The sequence below is a fragment of the Littorina saxatilis genome, linkage group LG1 (assembly GCF_037325665.1).
Source record: "Littorina saxatilis isolate snail1 linkage group LG1, US_GU_Lsax_2.0, whole genome shotgun sequence".
Lineage (NCBI taxonomy): Eukaryota > Metazoa > Mollusca > Gastropoda > Littorinimorpha > Littorinidae > Littorina > Littorina saxatilis.
In genome coordinates, this window is record NC_090245.1 from 64,514,826 (window position 1) to 64,528,935 (window position 14,110).

Here is a 14,110-nt window from a genome sequence, read left to right on the forward strand (position 1 = left end):
AATGCCTTCTTTGATTCAAAAGTGGGTCGTCCACAACCCACCACATATAGACTGTGTAGTTCAAATGACGTCACTATTTGTTTGTTTATTTACGGAATAATTCTTTAAAAATCGGTCGTTAAGAAGGATCTATGGTGTTTGAGATTTACATGAAGTCTCGATCAAAAATCCATGTCCCACCCCATATTACCAAGGGCGGGCTTCTTGACCCCGTTAGGGTCAACACTTGTTTTTGTCATGCTGTCAGTGATAGAACGAGACTCGAAGGGAAGTAACTCGGAGTTCTGGGTGCGGGAATTCCCGCAAACGTATGAGTCTGTCAGTGGGTTTCGTCCCCTGGCTCGGTTTGTAAAAGCGTTAAAAGCTAATATCTTCCGTTTGACTACCGTTAGGAATGTAATTTGTTGCATACACCCGTCTAACCCTATTCCTAACAATTTCACGAAATTTGAGCTTAATTGACCCAGAGATACAAGTCTTACCCGACAAACACCGACCGACCGCCAGCTCGCCTCAAACAAACAAACAAGCAAACAAACAAACAGACAGAGCAAATCCAGTAAGCCCCATTATACTAATGGCGGCTTAATAAAAGGAAAGAAAGAAGGAGAGGAGGAACGAAAAAGGGAGAACAAGAGAGAAGAAAGAGGGAGAAAAGAAAGAAGGAACGAAAGATGTAATAAATGCCGTGTTTTTGTATTTATGGACAATCTCCCGGTTTTAGCTCTTTCTCTCTAACATATACTCACACGAACGCGCGCACGCTCTCACTCTCTCTCACTCTCTCTCCCTCTCTTTCTCTTAAACCTAAATACATATCCAGCGCATGAATAGACCCTTTTCACTTAAATTTTGGCGCATGCGCTGTGAAGTTTATTGTCAGATCTACCGGAACAAAGGGGCAAAAGGAAAAATCGACAACGAGGTTTGGTGCAAAGTAAAGTGCGGAGACGACGAGACAAACTGTTGTGTTTACAACTGCAAGTGCAACAGTGGAATCAATGAAGAAAGAGAAATACGGTGGACAGAATTTGTCATTGTATGGCTTTCCGATGGGTGCAATTGCGAAGGCGCAACAGCGAAGGACGCGATGGGTGCAAGCAATCCGACGACAGGGGTTTGTCGTGCCATTGAAAAGTCTGCTCGCGTCACTTCGTGTCTGGCAATGGCACGGCTATCAACGATGCCAACTCCTTTGACTTCGTACCCACCCGTAATCTTGGATTTGAGAGAACATCAAGAACAAGTGACTCTAGCAGAAGGACAAGGTACTGGTCGGAGACGTGACTTTGTCCGCTCAGTGAAGACCGACGACAAGCAAGCGGTTTTGCTTCCACCCCCCAGTGTCAACGCTGAAAATATCATCGGATCTGGAAGAGACTCAGAGCCAAGTAAGCTTTGTTTGTTTTTATCAATTTATGATCTGCTGACTTCAAATTGTCTTCCTACATCAGTGTATAAGAAATTTAAAATGAATCGGCAGCCCAAAACGGATGCATAAGAAGGGTCACGAAACAATGTATTGCAAGATTTTAGAAAACAAACAAACAAGATCTAGACATATGTCGACAAGCCGCGTGCATGCAATCAACCAGAGATCTGTTGCTACAGTATCTCTGAATCAACCGACTCTTGAATCGAGAAGATTAAGGAGGTTACTTGATACAAATAGTGATGCAGTTTTCAAGACATCGATAAAGCTCATGCTGAATCATTTTTTTTATTCCCAGAAATGTACCATTGAATTGATGCAACAACAAAAATAGCACTAGATTTCTACAATTTTGATTTTGCATAGAACACTCCAAAATAATTTCCGGGGAGCATCTCCCGCACCCCTAAGTTTTTTTCAATTTCAGGAGTTATTTCCCTCAGGTATTTTCATGCTTAAATGCTGTGAGTGTGATGCATGTGTAATCTGATAACAAGATCATTGATGCTAATTATATTGCTAATGTATACATTTGATTTTGTATTTACAGAAGCAGCCATTCCTTTGCCCTCCGCATCTAGTGAGAGCTTAGGACCAGGGCCAGATCATGCCTTTGCAAAGAGGGACACGACTACATGTGAGGGTATTGTTATTGGAACACAGACTACCTCAAGTTGGCAGAGCTGCAGATGACAATTACATAACAGGCCTCTGTGATTAATCGTCTGACTGAAGATGTTTCTGGCTTGAAGAAAGACAACATGAAGGTGAAGGAGAACATACGCTCTTTTTCTGTTGATTCTCTACTGAAAAATGACACTGCAGTATGGTTTCACACATATGGTGATCTTTCGGTATGCATGTACCTACTTCGTAAACAAAGGCAGGTCTACATTACTGGTTCACATCACTCCAAAGAGCAAGAAGCTTATTTTGTCATGTAATGGTTTATATAATTTACTCTGGTACTGTATAGAATAAAGGGCCCATTATCAATCAAATCTCTGGTCTGGTCTGAGTTTGTTTCATCAATGATTGTATGTGAGCTTACGAACATAACGATTCCCACTTTAAATAAATGCGATCAAGATAATTAGGTAGACAACATGTCAAGAGACGTTTATTCCTTATTTCTTGTTATAATTGAAGGATATTATTATGCAATATACTGCTTTGTTTTTTAAAATGGCTTCAAATTGTCTCCCTTGTTCCGACACTTTAGTACACAATTTGTGCATTCACTTGAGTTATTTCTTAAAGAAAATTACCCCCCAAAATTATTCAAAACAGTCTTTGACATATCTACAGTTTAATTAAAAGAAAAACTGTATTTTATTTTAAGTGATAAATAAATATAGACAAATCTTGGGACTGTGCACAAACTGATCGGCTTGAACTCAAAAGTCGCAGCCAAGAATTTTCTGCAACTTTTGAGTTCAAGTCTGTCAGCTTGTGCACGGTCCCACAATCAGTTCAAAAAGAATTTTCCTTGATATAGCCTTGAAAAAAAAAGTAAGTAACAAATTTTGTACAAACAAATTTGTTCAAGGGAGACAATTGGAATCATGTTTTTTAAAATCGGTGAATTGCATTATAATTTCCTCCAAAAAATAACAAATAACTGTGAAATGAATTGGAAAAAAAGTGCTAACATTATTACCTTGATCAGATCGATGTGTATGACAAGGAATTTCTATGTTTGCTGATTTGGTTGTCCGGTAATGACTTTCATGCACAGGGCTTCTAAATTCACTCGCTCAAACGCTCATGTCTGCACCAACATTCACACACGTCCATATTCATAAGGGATGGTGACAACACGCTCTTGAACAACAAACATGGCACAAAACGAATGAACATTTCAAACATTTCGCTATTGAATGAAATCATCAGTACATGGATATCAAATCATAAAACATCTCACAAAATACCTCCTTGCCATTCCGAAGTTGAAGAAGAATACAGTCCGGCATTACACACACTACACTTTCATCACTGAGAATCGCTGTTCACAACACATGTCCTCGGCTCTGATACGTTCTCCGAATAATACACACAAGTCATGGATGATGGTATAGTCCGTACGAAGCCGAACCACTTCTTACTATCCTCTGACACAAGTTCTTATCAGCTTCCACAATCTTCTGTCTTAACTGCAGGCATTTAAAAAAATAAACCTGAACTCACACACAGAGGTGACAGCACTACGTACCCTCCCTCGCTGTAAACAAAGTACTGATTTTACCTGTCCATATTGAAACTACATGTATACATTTTTCACTTGACAGAACAGTTAACTGTTGCTACCAACTTAATTAACTGGTATTGGAAAAAAATATCACACCTTGAAAACCCTAGTTCAGTATATCATAACTATATACAGCCTTCAAACGGTTGGTACCGGTTGTTGAAGATCTCTTAGTCGCGCTTCCTTGCATCCGGACTTCTTGATCAAAATTGAGGCCTTGAAGAGTCGTCCGGGGAAACTTGTCTTGTCTTGAAGCATACCTGAAAATGAAATTATTTTTTTTACTTGACACTAAAGCAAATCTTATGCTGGGTACAAATGCTAAAACAAGTTGCGCCAGTCTGTCAAACATGTATAACGATACTGAACGCAGTACATTTCACAAGGACAATGCTTAGCTGAAAACCAGCATCCACGTCGAATAAGGTAAATGGCAACCCAGCATAGCGCAGTAGCAAAACTGTCCCACAGGAAATCACGCTTCCCTGTGTTTAAAACAAATCTGTTTAACTTTCTAAGCTTGTAGCCCTGAAAGTCAAAAAATTATGCACTAGCCTCTGGCTAGTGATTCTGAAAACGTACCAGCCAGAGAGCAAATTTTACGAACCAAACCAACAATTTGATTCAGCATCTTCACTCGCATTTGGCGAGTAGATGAACACTTCTACTCACCAGTTGCATGCTTCTACTAACTATGGCGAGTAAAATACTTGCCACTTTCACTGTTTCAGGGCTGGTTTGTTTTTAACCTAAACATAATGTTGTAGTTTTCCAGAAATTGCTCTACACACAAACATACACCACCGCCCTGGTCTCCTGACTAAATGTAAAATGCATAGTTTGTTGATAATGCACTTTATAAATATCACTGTTTCTCTTTCCCCAGTCTTGTAGCTGTTGTAGTTAACAAGCTCTATATTTTAACTTTGAGACTTATGTTCTGAAAAAAATAGACCACACTCTGATGTAAACCTCTAGGTAATGCAACCCTAATTTCCTTAATATTAATTATTATACACACTTACTTAACAATTTGTATGTCATCGAGAGCAGCTGGTGCAGTTTTCATGGCAGCATGCCCCTTCCACATACATTTGTAGTGTGTACAAGTTTTGTCTGCTGGCACAGTGTCGATTCCTTCAGCCATGTAGTGTGAAGCAGCAACAAGTGTGGCGGCCACATGGTTGCAAGACTGTCCTTTCTGGGTAAAAACAACAACACACATTCAAATTCTGTTTGTGTCATCTTGATTTTCCTTAGCCTGCTAATAACAATTAACTTTATCTTTCCTAGGAATTCCTACAGAGAGCTTGTAAGCGCATGCTGTTGATATAGATATATTTTATATAGATCTATATAAAATATATACCGGCTCAGAATGGAATTTGATCTTACTGCAGTGATAACCTTCATTGACAAGAGGATTCACAAACACATGTGTACGTACACATTAAATAAAACTCAGGTACCTGGTATTCTATTGAACATGCCTAGCCAACTTAACATGCTGCTCATAACTTTGTCAAAAATGACAGCTTTTGCATGCAGACATTTTCAGTAGAGAATTATGAATCTCTGTGTGTGTTTGTCACTTTGTGTGCCATGCATTATATGACTGAGTATGAAAACTGATTGTGTAAGATACCAAGTAATGCAGCCATCAAGTTAATCCCACAAAACATACAAGGCCAACAACACTTACCCAGCAATACACTCGCAGTAGGCTCCAAGTGCCTGTCCGGTCAGCGTCCCACCACAACAGCATACACTTCGTTGCGAGTCTGCTTCATTGACGTCAGCACACTCGCTCTGAGTCTGATCACCACAGTTGCTTTCTAGCTGTTGTGCCATGCAGAAAGACATTTTATGCACACAGTATGTCTATCGTTTACCCCAAGGTTTTGCATTCTTTGCGCTGGATGCGTCGTATAACTTGTCGAACGTCGACGCAGTAGTATCAGTAAGAAAGTTGATCCAGAGATCTGTAGATCTGTGGTCGATCACCTCTGCTTCGCTTATGTAGGGGAAGTTCGCCAAGTCTTTCGTCCATATACCACCAATAGCCGTTTCAAACCATACCTTCATGCATGTCCTTGACTTTTAGTTCATGATTTTGAACAAGATAATCCGTTGTCTTGCAGAATTTCTCAAAGTAATCCTCTGGCAATAGTACTTCGAGCCCCGACAGTGAAAGAGGTATTTCAGACTGCCCCTTATTTCCGGTTATCAGAGAGAGGCTGCCGTGCCCTAAAATCTGATTGGTCGAAACGCTGGGGGCAAAGGTTATACGAAAAAGGTCTGGATAGGTGTAACGACAAACAAGTTTACAGTGCTAACATACATTATCGGCTTTCAATCATGCTCTATCGTTCCACGGCACAAACTCTCTCTCTCTCTCTCTCTCTCTCTCTCTCTCTCTCTCTCTCTCTCTCTCTCTCTCTCTCTCTCTCTCTCTCTCTCTCTCTCTCTCTCTCTCTCTCTCTCTCCAATATTTTTTTATGTTTATACTCGACCATTATTCTGATGTTTTATTAGTTTAATACTTTGATGAGGTATGTGCGCAGTATTTGCTTTTGTTTACAATTATTCTCTGTATATGTTACAAGGACAGGTTGGAAGATTAGGCTAAGCCTAAAACCTTTATCCTTATGTAATAAAGTTCTGAGTTCTGAAAGTTCTGAAAGTTCTGAGTTCTCTCTCTCTCTCTCTCTCTCTCTCTCTCTCTCTCTCTCTCTCTTTCTCCCTATCTCTCTCTCTCTCTCTCTCTCTCTCTCTCTCTCTCTCTCTCTCTCTCTCTCTCTCTCTCTCTCTCTCTCTCTTTCTAACATAGAAACATTTCCAGCGCAAACGACACATCTAGTTTAAACGTGTCCACTGTTCACATGGGCAGCGGTTTGATTTAATTCGTCGTCGACTAACATTGCTCGACAGTTGGGGGAACGTTGGTAGAAAGTCTGCAATGTGAACAGCACTTTTACGGGCGTCCACGCCGGAGGCAACTTTGATAAATCCTTCCCGTGGTGATGTGAAAATGATCGGCCATCTGTCTGACACTTTGGCATCGTTAGCCGTAAAACACGAGAAGAGTGACGAGTCTTCAATCAGCTATCGTATCAACGTAAGACATACGTGCTGCGCGCGCATGTCGGGGTCGGATATCACCTTGACTGGTGTATGAATATTCATGGTTGCGGTCGTTTTGAAAAAAATGGGATTTGGAAATGAATGGAATATGCAACGGAAATAAAAGGAAGGGGATAGGAGAGGAGGATCAAAGACAATAAAGGGTGTGGTTGTAAGAACGCAAGCACACACCCACATGCACACACCCACATGCACACACCCACATGCACACACACACAAGCACACACCCACATGCACACACCCACATGCACACACCCACAAGCACACACCCACAAGCACACACCCACATGCACACACACACATGCACACACCCACATGCACACACCCACATGCACACACCCACATGCACACACCCACAAGCACACACCCACATGCACACACCCACATGCACACAAACACACACCCACATGCACACACCCACATGCACACACCCACATTCACACACCCACATGCACACACCCACAAGCACACACCCACATGCACACAAACACAAGCACACACCCACATGCACACACCCACATGCACACACCCACAAGCACACACCCACATGCACACACTCACAAGCACACATCCACATGCACACACCCACATGCACACACCCACATGCACACAAACACATGCACACAAACACATGCACACACCCACATGCACACAAACACGCACGCAAGCACACCGCGCTTGCAAGAAGACACACACGAACTACGCACAAACGAATAATTGCAAACAGGCATGTGTTCTCTCTGTCTTTCTCTATCTCTCTCTCTCTTTCTCTCTCTCTCTCTCTCTCTCTCTCTCTCTCTCTCTCTCTCTCTCTCTCTCTCTCTCTCTCTCTCTCTCTCTCTCTCTGTCTGTCTGTCTGTCTGTCTGTCTGTCTGTCTGTCTGTCTGTCTCTCTCTCTCTCTCTCTCTCTCTCTCTCTCTCTCTCTCTCTCAGATTGTAAAAAAAGGACTTGTCTTAATTCTGTATCCTTGTTAAATAAAGTTCAGTTCAGTTCAGTTCTGTTCAGTTCTCTTTCTCTCCCACTCTCACACACACACTCACACACACACACACACACACACACACACACACACACATATATACACACATGCGCGCGCGCGCGAGAGAGAGAGAGAGAGAGAGAGAGAGAGAGAGAGAGAGAGAGAGAGAGAGAGAGAGAGAGAGAGAGAGAGAGAGAGAGAGAGAGAATTGAACTTTATTATTGAACTTTATTTAACAAGGATTAAGATTTAAGGCTACGCCTTTTCTTTTTTTTTTTTTCTTTTTTTTTTTTTTTTTATTCTCTTTTTGTACATTTTTTTTTTTACATGAATATGCTGTACATTACAGGACATCACCTAACCGAAAGGACAGAATCATATAACAGAAAAGCACACTTGGACAATTACAACATACATGGGGTGGGAAGATGGAATGGGGAGGGGGGGATGTTCAGCGGTTTGGTGGTCGCATTATCAAAAGGTTTTAAGAACGAAAAAACCTAAGGGTTACATCAAAACGTGCATATACAGGCGCCAATCCTTGTAGAATTTATCTACTGTATTATTCACAACTGCGTTATACTTTTCACAAACAAATCTTTGCTTAAAGTTTCTACTAAATGTCTGAAAATGAGGGGTCTTTTTGTTCATTTTGGAAATATATACATGGTGTTTGGCACAGATTAATAACACATCAAAAGCTTTATCGGTGACTACATTGTTCGCCACTCCAAGAAGAACCAGTTCTTTAGACAGTTTTAAATTGTCGCAATGGGTGCAGTTCGCCTTTAGCCAATTTACAAATTCTATCCAAAAAGTCTGCACTTTATCACACTCCCAAAACATATGTAAAAGGGTTTCTTCATTTCTACCACAAAATGTACACAATGACGTATCCACAATTTTTCGCAAAAATAGAAACCTTTCTGTGGGCAAAACTCTGTACAATAATCGGTACTGGAACCATCTCAGACAAGTGTCATTTGTTGTTTTAAAAACATGTTGAAAAATAGCCTTCTTATCTAACAAACTGTTTAAAGATTCAGACCATTTTTCGATACATTTTGGGACCGTAGTATGTTCAATCAGTTTTTTGTAAATAAGTTGTGTCTTACCTTTACAAATACATTTCCACACAATGGGCTCTGTCATAATAAAATGTTTATCAAATTCTAAGCCGATTTTTCTCTGATATTTCTTAACAGCCTGGATTACACCTTGATACAATACAAAATCGCCTCGCACATTTGGATATTTGATTTTAAACGCATTATAGGATAAGTATCCATTTTGTCCCAAAATATGACCAATCTGAGCTATTCCATTGTCGATCCAATTTTGAATGTACACTGTCTTTTTATCTCTCCGAATATTAACATTATAATGTAAACATTCTGATACAAAATCGTTAAAGGTTATAGGGTCACATTTTCCATGTAGTTTCTTATAATGTTTAAAAACATTGGTCCAAAATGGGTTTTCCATTCTCTGCATCAAAACATTTGCAAATTCCTCTCCTCTCATATTAATTGTTGTAACAGATGGACATGCTTTAAACAATAGTCTTGATATTAATCCAGTAAGACCATCAACTCTTTTTAACCAAACAATTTTTAGAGATGACAGAAAACTTTTCACGTCAATCATCTTTAATCCTCCATCTTCATAGGGTTGGGTGACCGTAGTTCTTTTAATTTTATCTCTCTTTCCATCCCAAAGAAATTTGAAAAAAATATTATTTAACTCCATCATAAACTGTTCGTCTGGATCAGGTAAATTAGTAAACAAATGTGTCAATTTGGAAATAGCCAAGGTTTTTAGGACTGTTATTTTACCAAAGGGTGTCAGGTTCCTTCTGGTCCATGAATTCAGAAGTTTTTGAATTTCCTTTAACTTATATCTATAGTTAAGAAAAACAACCTCGGATACATTCACCGAAAAAATAACGCCAAGTGCTCTAAAATTATCCGGGTTCCAGGTAAAATTCATATCAGGCAAAAATCTTCTTTTGCAAAACTTTAAAGGTCCTAACCAAACTACAATTGTTTTATCATAGTTCATTCTCAGACCTGACAGTGATGCAAAATGTTGTAACACTTTTATACTTTCGCAAAAAGATTGCTCTGTACCATCAAGAAACAGACTGGTATCATCGGCGAATTGTGACAATAAAATATTTTCGCCAAGAATATTCATACCACCAATCTTTTTGTTCTGGCGTACCATAAGAGACACGCCTTTTCTTACAATCTGTCCTTGGGACGCACAGACACACAATGATAAAATTGAAAAATTAAAAAGTTTTTCGGTTTTTTTTTAATGCAATTTATATCGCGCACATATTCAATGCGAGCTGTTCACTATTTGAAAAAGCAACGAGTGTAAATCTGGTACGACACAGCAAGCCATGTAGTATTCTGCTTATCCTACATACTGTACTTACGTGTATTTTACTGAAAATGTCTTGCAGACGAGGCAGCTAAATTGAAGACGCTTGTTTTGGAACCTCAATCTCTTCTAAAGCCTCGTGCAATCTATTACGTCAAAGCAAAGAAACGTCACTCTGAAAGTGTGGCGTGACGTGTTAGTTCTAAAGATTCATCGATGGTAATTAGCGAGCGCAATTTTTGTTTCTATAATGACGTTTGTCTCGGTGACTTTGGCATCATAAGCAGTGGAAAAACAGGTCCCTGCCAGACTTGCTTGACATGACCTCATTTACATGATATGCACACGTGTGTTTTGAACGATTATTATCACACGGGTGTCTCTCTCACGTATGTAGGATAAAAAGATTTACAAGTTTCTTACTAAACATACAGACACTAAAAACGTCAAAAATGTGATCGCCCTTAATATATATGATATACATCCCCTCATTACGTGTGAGGATAGATCAACCAGTATTAATGTACATGCACTCCATAAATCATGTATGACAAACTGGCCAGCATGACTGTGCGACGAAACGGAACGTTCAAATGCTCGAACGTCAAACGACGGTGTCATGCATGATTCAACGATTCTACTCGCTGGGAGTCTAATCTTCAGTTTGTAGAATGACTCAACTGTGATCAATGAGCTTGTCGAAAATGACATAGTAAGTTGACGATTTTCTGCGGGGATGTTGATTATACTGACGACGACGACGACGACGACGACGACGACGATGATGATGATGATGATGATGATGATGATGATGATGATGATGATGATGATGATGATGATGATGATGATGGTGATTTGTATTACTATACTGTACTTATGTTCATTTCGTCAAATTAGCAAGTCAGTTTTTACATTTAGTCAAGTTTTGACTAAATGTTTTAACATAGAGGGGGAATCGAGACGAGGGTCGTGGTGTATGTGTGTGTGTGTGTGTGTGTGTGTGTGTGTGTGTGTGTGTGTGTGTGTGTGAGTGTGTGTGTGTGTGTGTGTGTCTACAGGTCTGTCTGTCTGTGCGTGTGTGTGTGTAGAGCGATTCAGACCAAACTGCTTGACAGATCTTTATGAAATTTGACATGAGAGTTTCTGGGAATGATATCCCCGGACGATTTTTTCATTTTTTCGATAAATACCTTTGATGACGTCATATCCGGCTTTTTGTAAAAGTTGAGGCGGCACTGTCACACCCTCATTTTTCAATCAAATTGATTGAAAATTTGGCCAAGCAATCTTCGACGAAGGCCGGACTTCGGTATTGCATTTCAGCTTGGTGGCTTAAAAATTAATTAATGACTTTGGTCATTAAAAATCTGAAAATTGTAAACAAAATAATTTTTTTTATAAAACGATCCAAATTTACGTTCATCTTATTTTTCATCATTTTCTTATTCTAAAAACATATAAATGTGTTATATTCGAATTAAAAACAAGCTCTGAAAATCAAAAATATAAAAATGATGATCAACATTAAATTTTCGAAATCAAGTTAAAAACACTTTCATCTTATTCCTTGTCGGTTCCTGATTCCAAAAACATATAGATATGATATATTTGGATTAAAAACACGCTCAGAAAGTTAAAACGAAGAGAGGTACAGAAAAGCGTGCTATCCTTCTCAGCGCAACTACTACCCCGCTCTTCTTATCAATTTCACTGCCTTTGTCACGAGCGGTGGACTGACGATGCTACGAGTATACGGTCTTGCTGAAAAATTGCATTGCGTTCAGTTTCATTCTGTGAGTTTGACAGCTTGACTAAATGTTGTATTTTCGCCTTACGCGACTTGTTTTTTCTCACACAGATGAATGCTAATGAGTACAGGCGGACAAGAAACCAGGTATGGTTTTCACACTGACAAAAATGTGGAGCTCCTATCAAAGCCATGCAATCAGACTCAGCAAAAGAAGCTAACCAGATATACTTTTTACACTGAATGGGAATAACTCCAGATAGGAACTTGCTCCAATCAATCACAAGTACTGAACGGACCCAACAGAGCAGAAACAAGCCTTCCAATGTCGAACAGCGGGCGATGTGATCAGTACTTACGAGCCAGTAATAGACCATCTTTTTACATTCATTCCATCTAGCTCTATCTTTTCTTCCGGTTTGTCAAAACAGATGTATGGGTTCACTATCAATGTCTTTAAAACGATATCGGAGACACATGCTCGAGGGAAATGAGGCTCAAAATAGAGAGGTTATAGGGAGAACAACATATTACTCATTACAAAACCAAGAAAGTCAAGGGCTGACCTTAAACAAGACCCTTAAACAAGACACCCCCGTTCCGCATGTAGTTGAACTCCAAGACTATTTGTCCCCCCCCCCCCCCCTACCCTACCGGCGGGGGCCCACATAATAATCGCAGACTGCCAGATTTGTTGCGGTAAACAGATATTTTTCCCAAAGGACAAACAAATCCCCAACTACCACAATCCTCACAAGAAAATAAAACAAACAAACAAAAGCTCTGTCACATGGCAAAGGTAACAAGTCAAAATAAGACGAAGTCAACACAGAATTAAATGCCTTAATTTTGAGTACAAAAACTAGCAAAATGAATGCACTCAAAACCGGTAGCACTGACATATTGATCATTCCTTGTTGCGGCATTTTTACACAGACGCCGGTAAATACAGGAGACTCCTGGTCAATACGAACATTTAGTAGGCTCGCTAATAATTACAAGGCCACTATCAAGGCAAATAGTGGAATGCAATGCTGCCCTCGTCAACAATTTTGCATTTTCAGAAACGTCTGAGGTGCGTTTTTCTTTCAATTGCCCTTGGTCCGTTCTCAACGTTCTGAGTCGATCTGTGAAAGTAATTAGAAATGGTAAAACCGGAAGTCATTAAAAATCTTAAACCGGTAGGACAGTAAGTGCTAGCTTCCAGTATAAAACCTACAGAACCTCGAGTCACCTAAATAGCACGCACTTGAATGATACCAGCCACCGATCAGCGATTTGTAGGTACTAATCGACACAACTACAGCGTTTGCGTGGAACCAGGACTGGCGACTGACTAACAATAAAACTCTCCGCTGTATTGTGAGTCAGAAGATCCAAGTTGCGAGGAAGAGTAAAGGTTGGCTGGTGTCTATCATTTGTTACAAATCTCGGCCTCCAAGGCCCACGAGAGCGCTGTTACGATTCTGTCGCGTAATGGTCTCTATGGAAACGGACCTCAGACCGAGACCGAGACGCGGATTCATAAAGAAGGAGAAAAGTTTGAGAAAAGAAACGAGGCACTGTCAAGTGACTACAGCGAAAGGGACCAAGGGGAGAAAGGGTCCGGTTTTTACGACGAAGATTCATACTAATAACTAGTGGGGGAGAATGTAAGACGAGGACTTTTCTCGGGGAAAAAGTATTGCCCTCGTGTGGAAATGAGGACTTTTATTAGTCTGTTTGCCAAACCGCGTGGTTCTATGCCCGAAACGTACGAGGACAAAGTTTGGTTTGTAATACTTTTCACAGGGGAAAAAGAAATCTTTCTCGCTAACAAACGATCTCTTGGGAGTCTAGCTGTCACAGCAAGAATTGTTACAAATTAAATGACTGACTAATTAGAGTTGAACATCCTCCTCGACCAGTTGGGACAGGCATTGATAATACATTGAGGATATGGTGAGGTATTTTGACTCGAACGAGCCCACTACGGCTGCCTTCTTCGACATGTCAGCATTAGGGTTGTCTCGGCAACGTATTGAGACACTATCATGATGACGAGAGACAAGAGGTTATGAATGAGTGTGGTCGTGTTTTCCAAGCCCTGAGACTTTTGCTGTGAGCTTGGGATCTGTATCGTGCGCATGTGTGGACACGGGGTTGTTCGGACACCGAAGAGATCTGACTTT

General features: G+C 40.2%; 1 long non-coding RNA gene across 1 annotated transcript; it reads right to left on the reverse strand.

Annotated features, from left to right (window-relative positions):
- Window positions 1–3,287: 3,287 nt before the first annotated feature.
- Window positions 3,288–5,973, reverse strand: LOC138976393 (uncharacterized). Its single transcript, XR_011458978.1, has 2 exons — window positions 4,706–5,973; window positions 3,288–3,940 (listed from the first exon to the last, which is right to left on the reverse strand). It is a non-coding gene; the product is annotated as an uncharacterized lncRNA (long non-coding RNA).
- Between the last annotated feature and the right edge of the window lie 8,137 nt (window positions 5,974–14,110).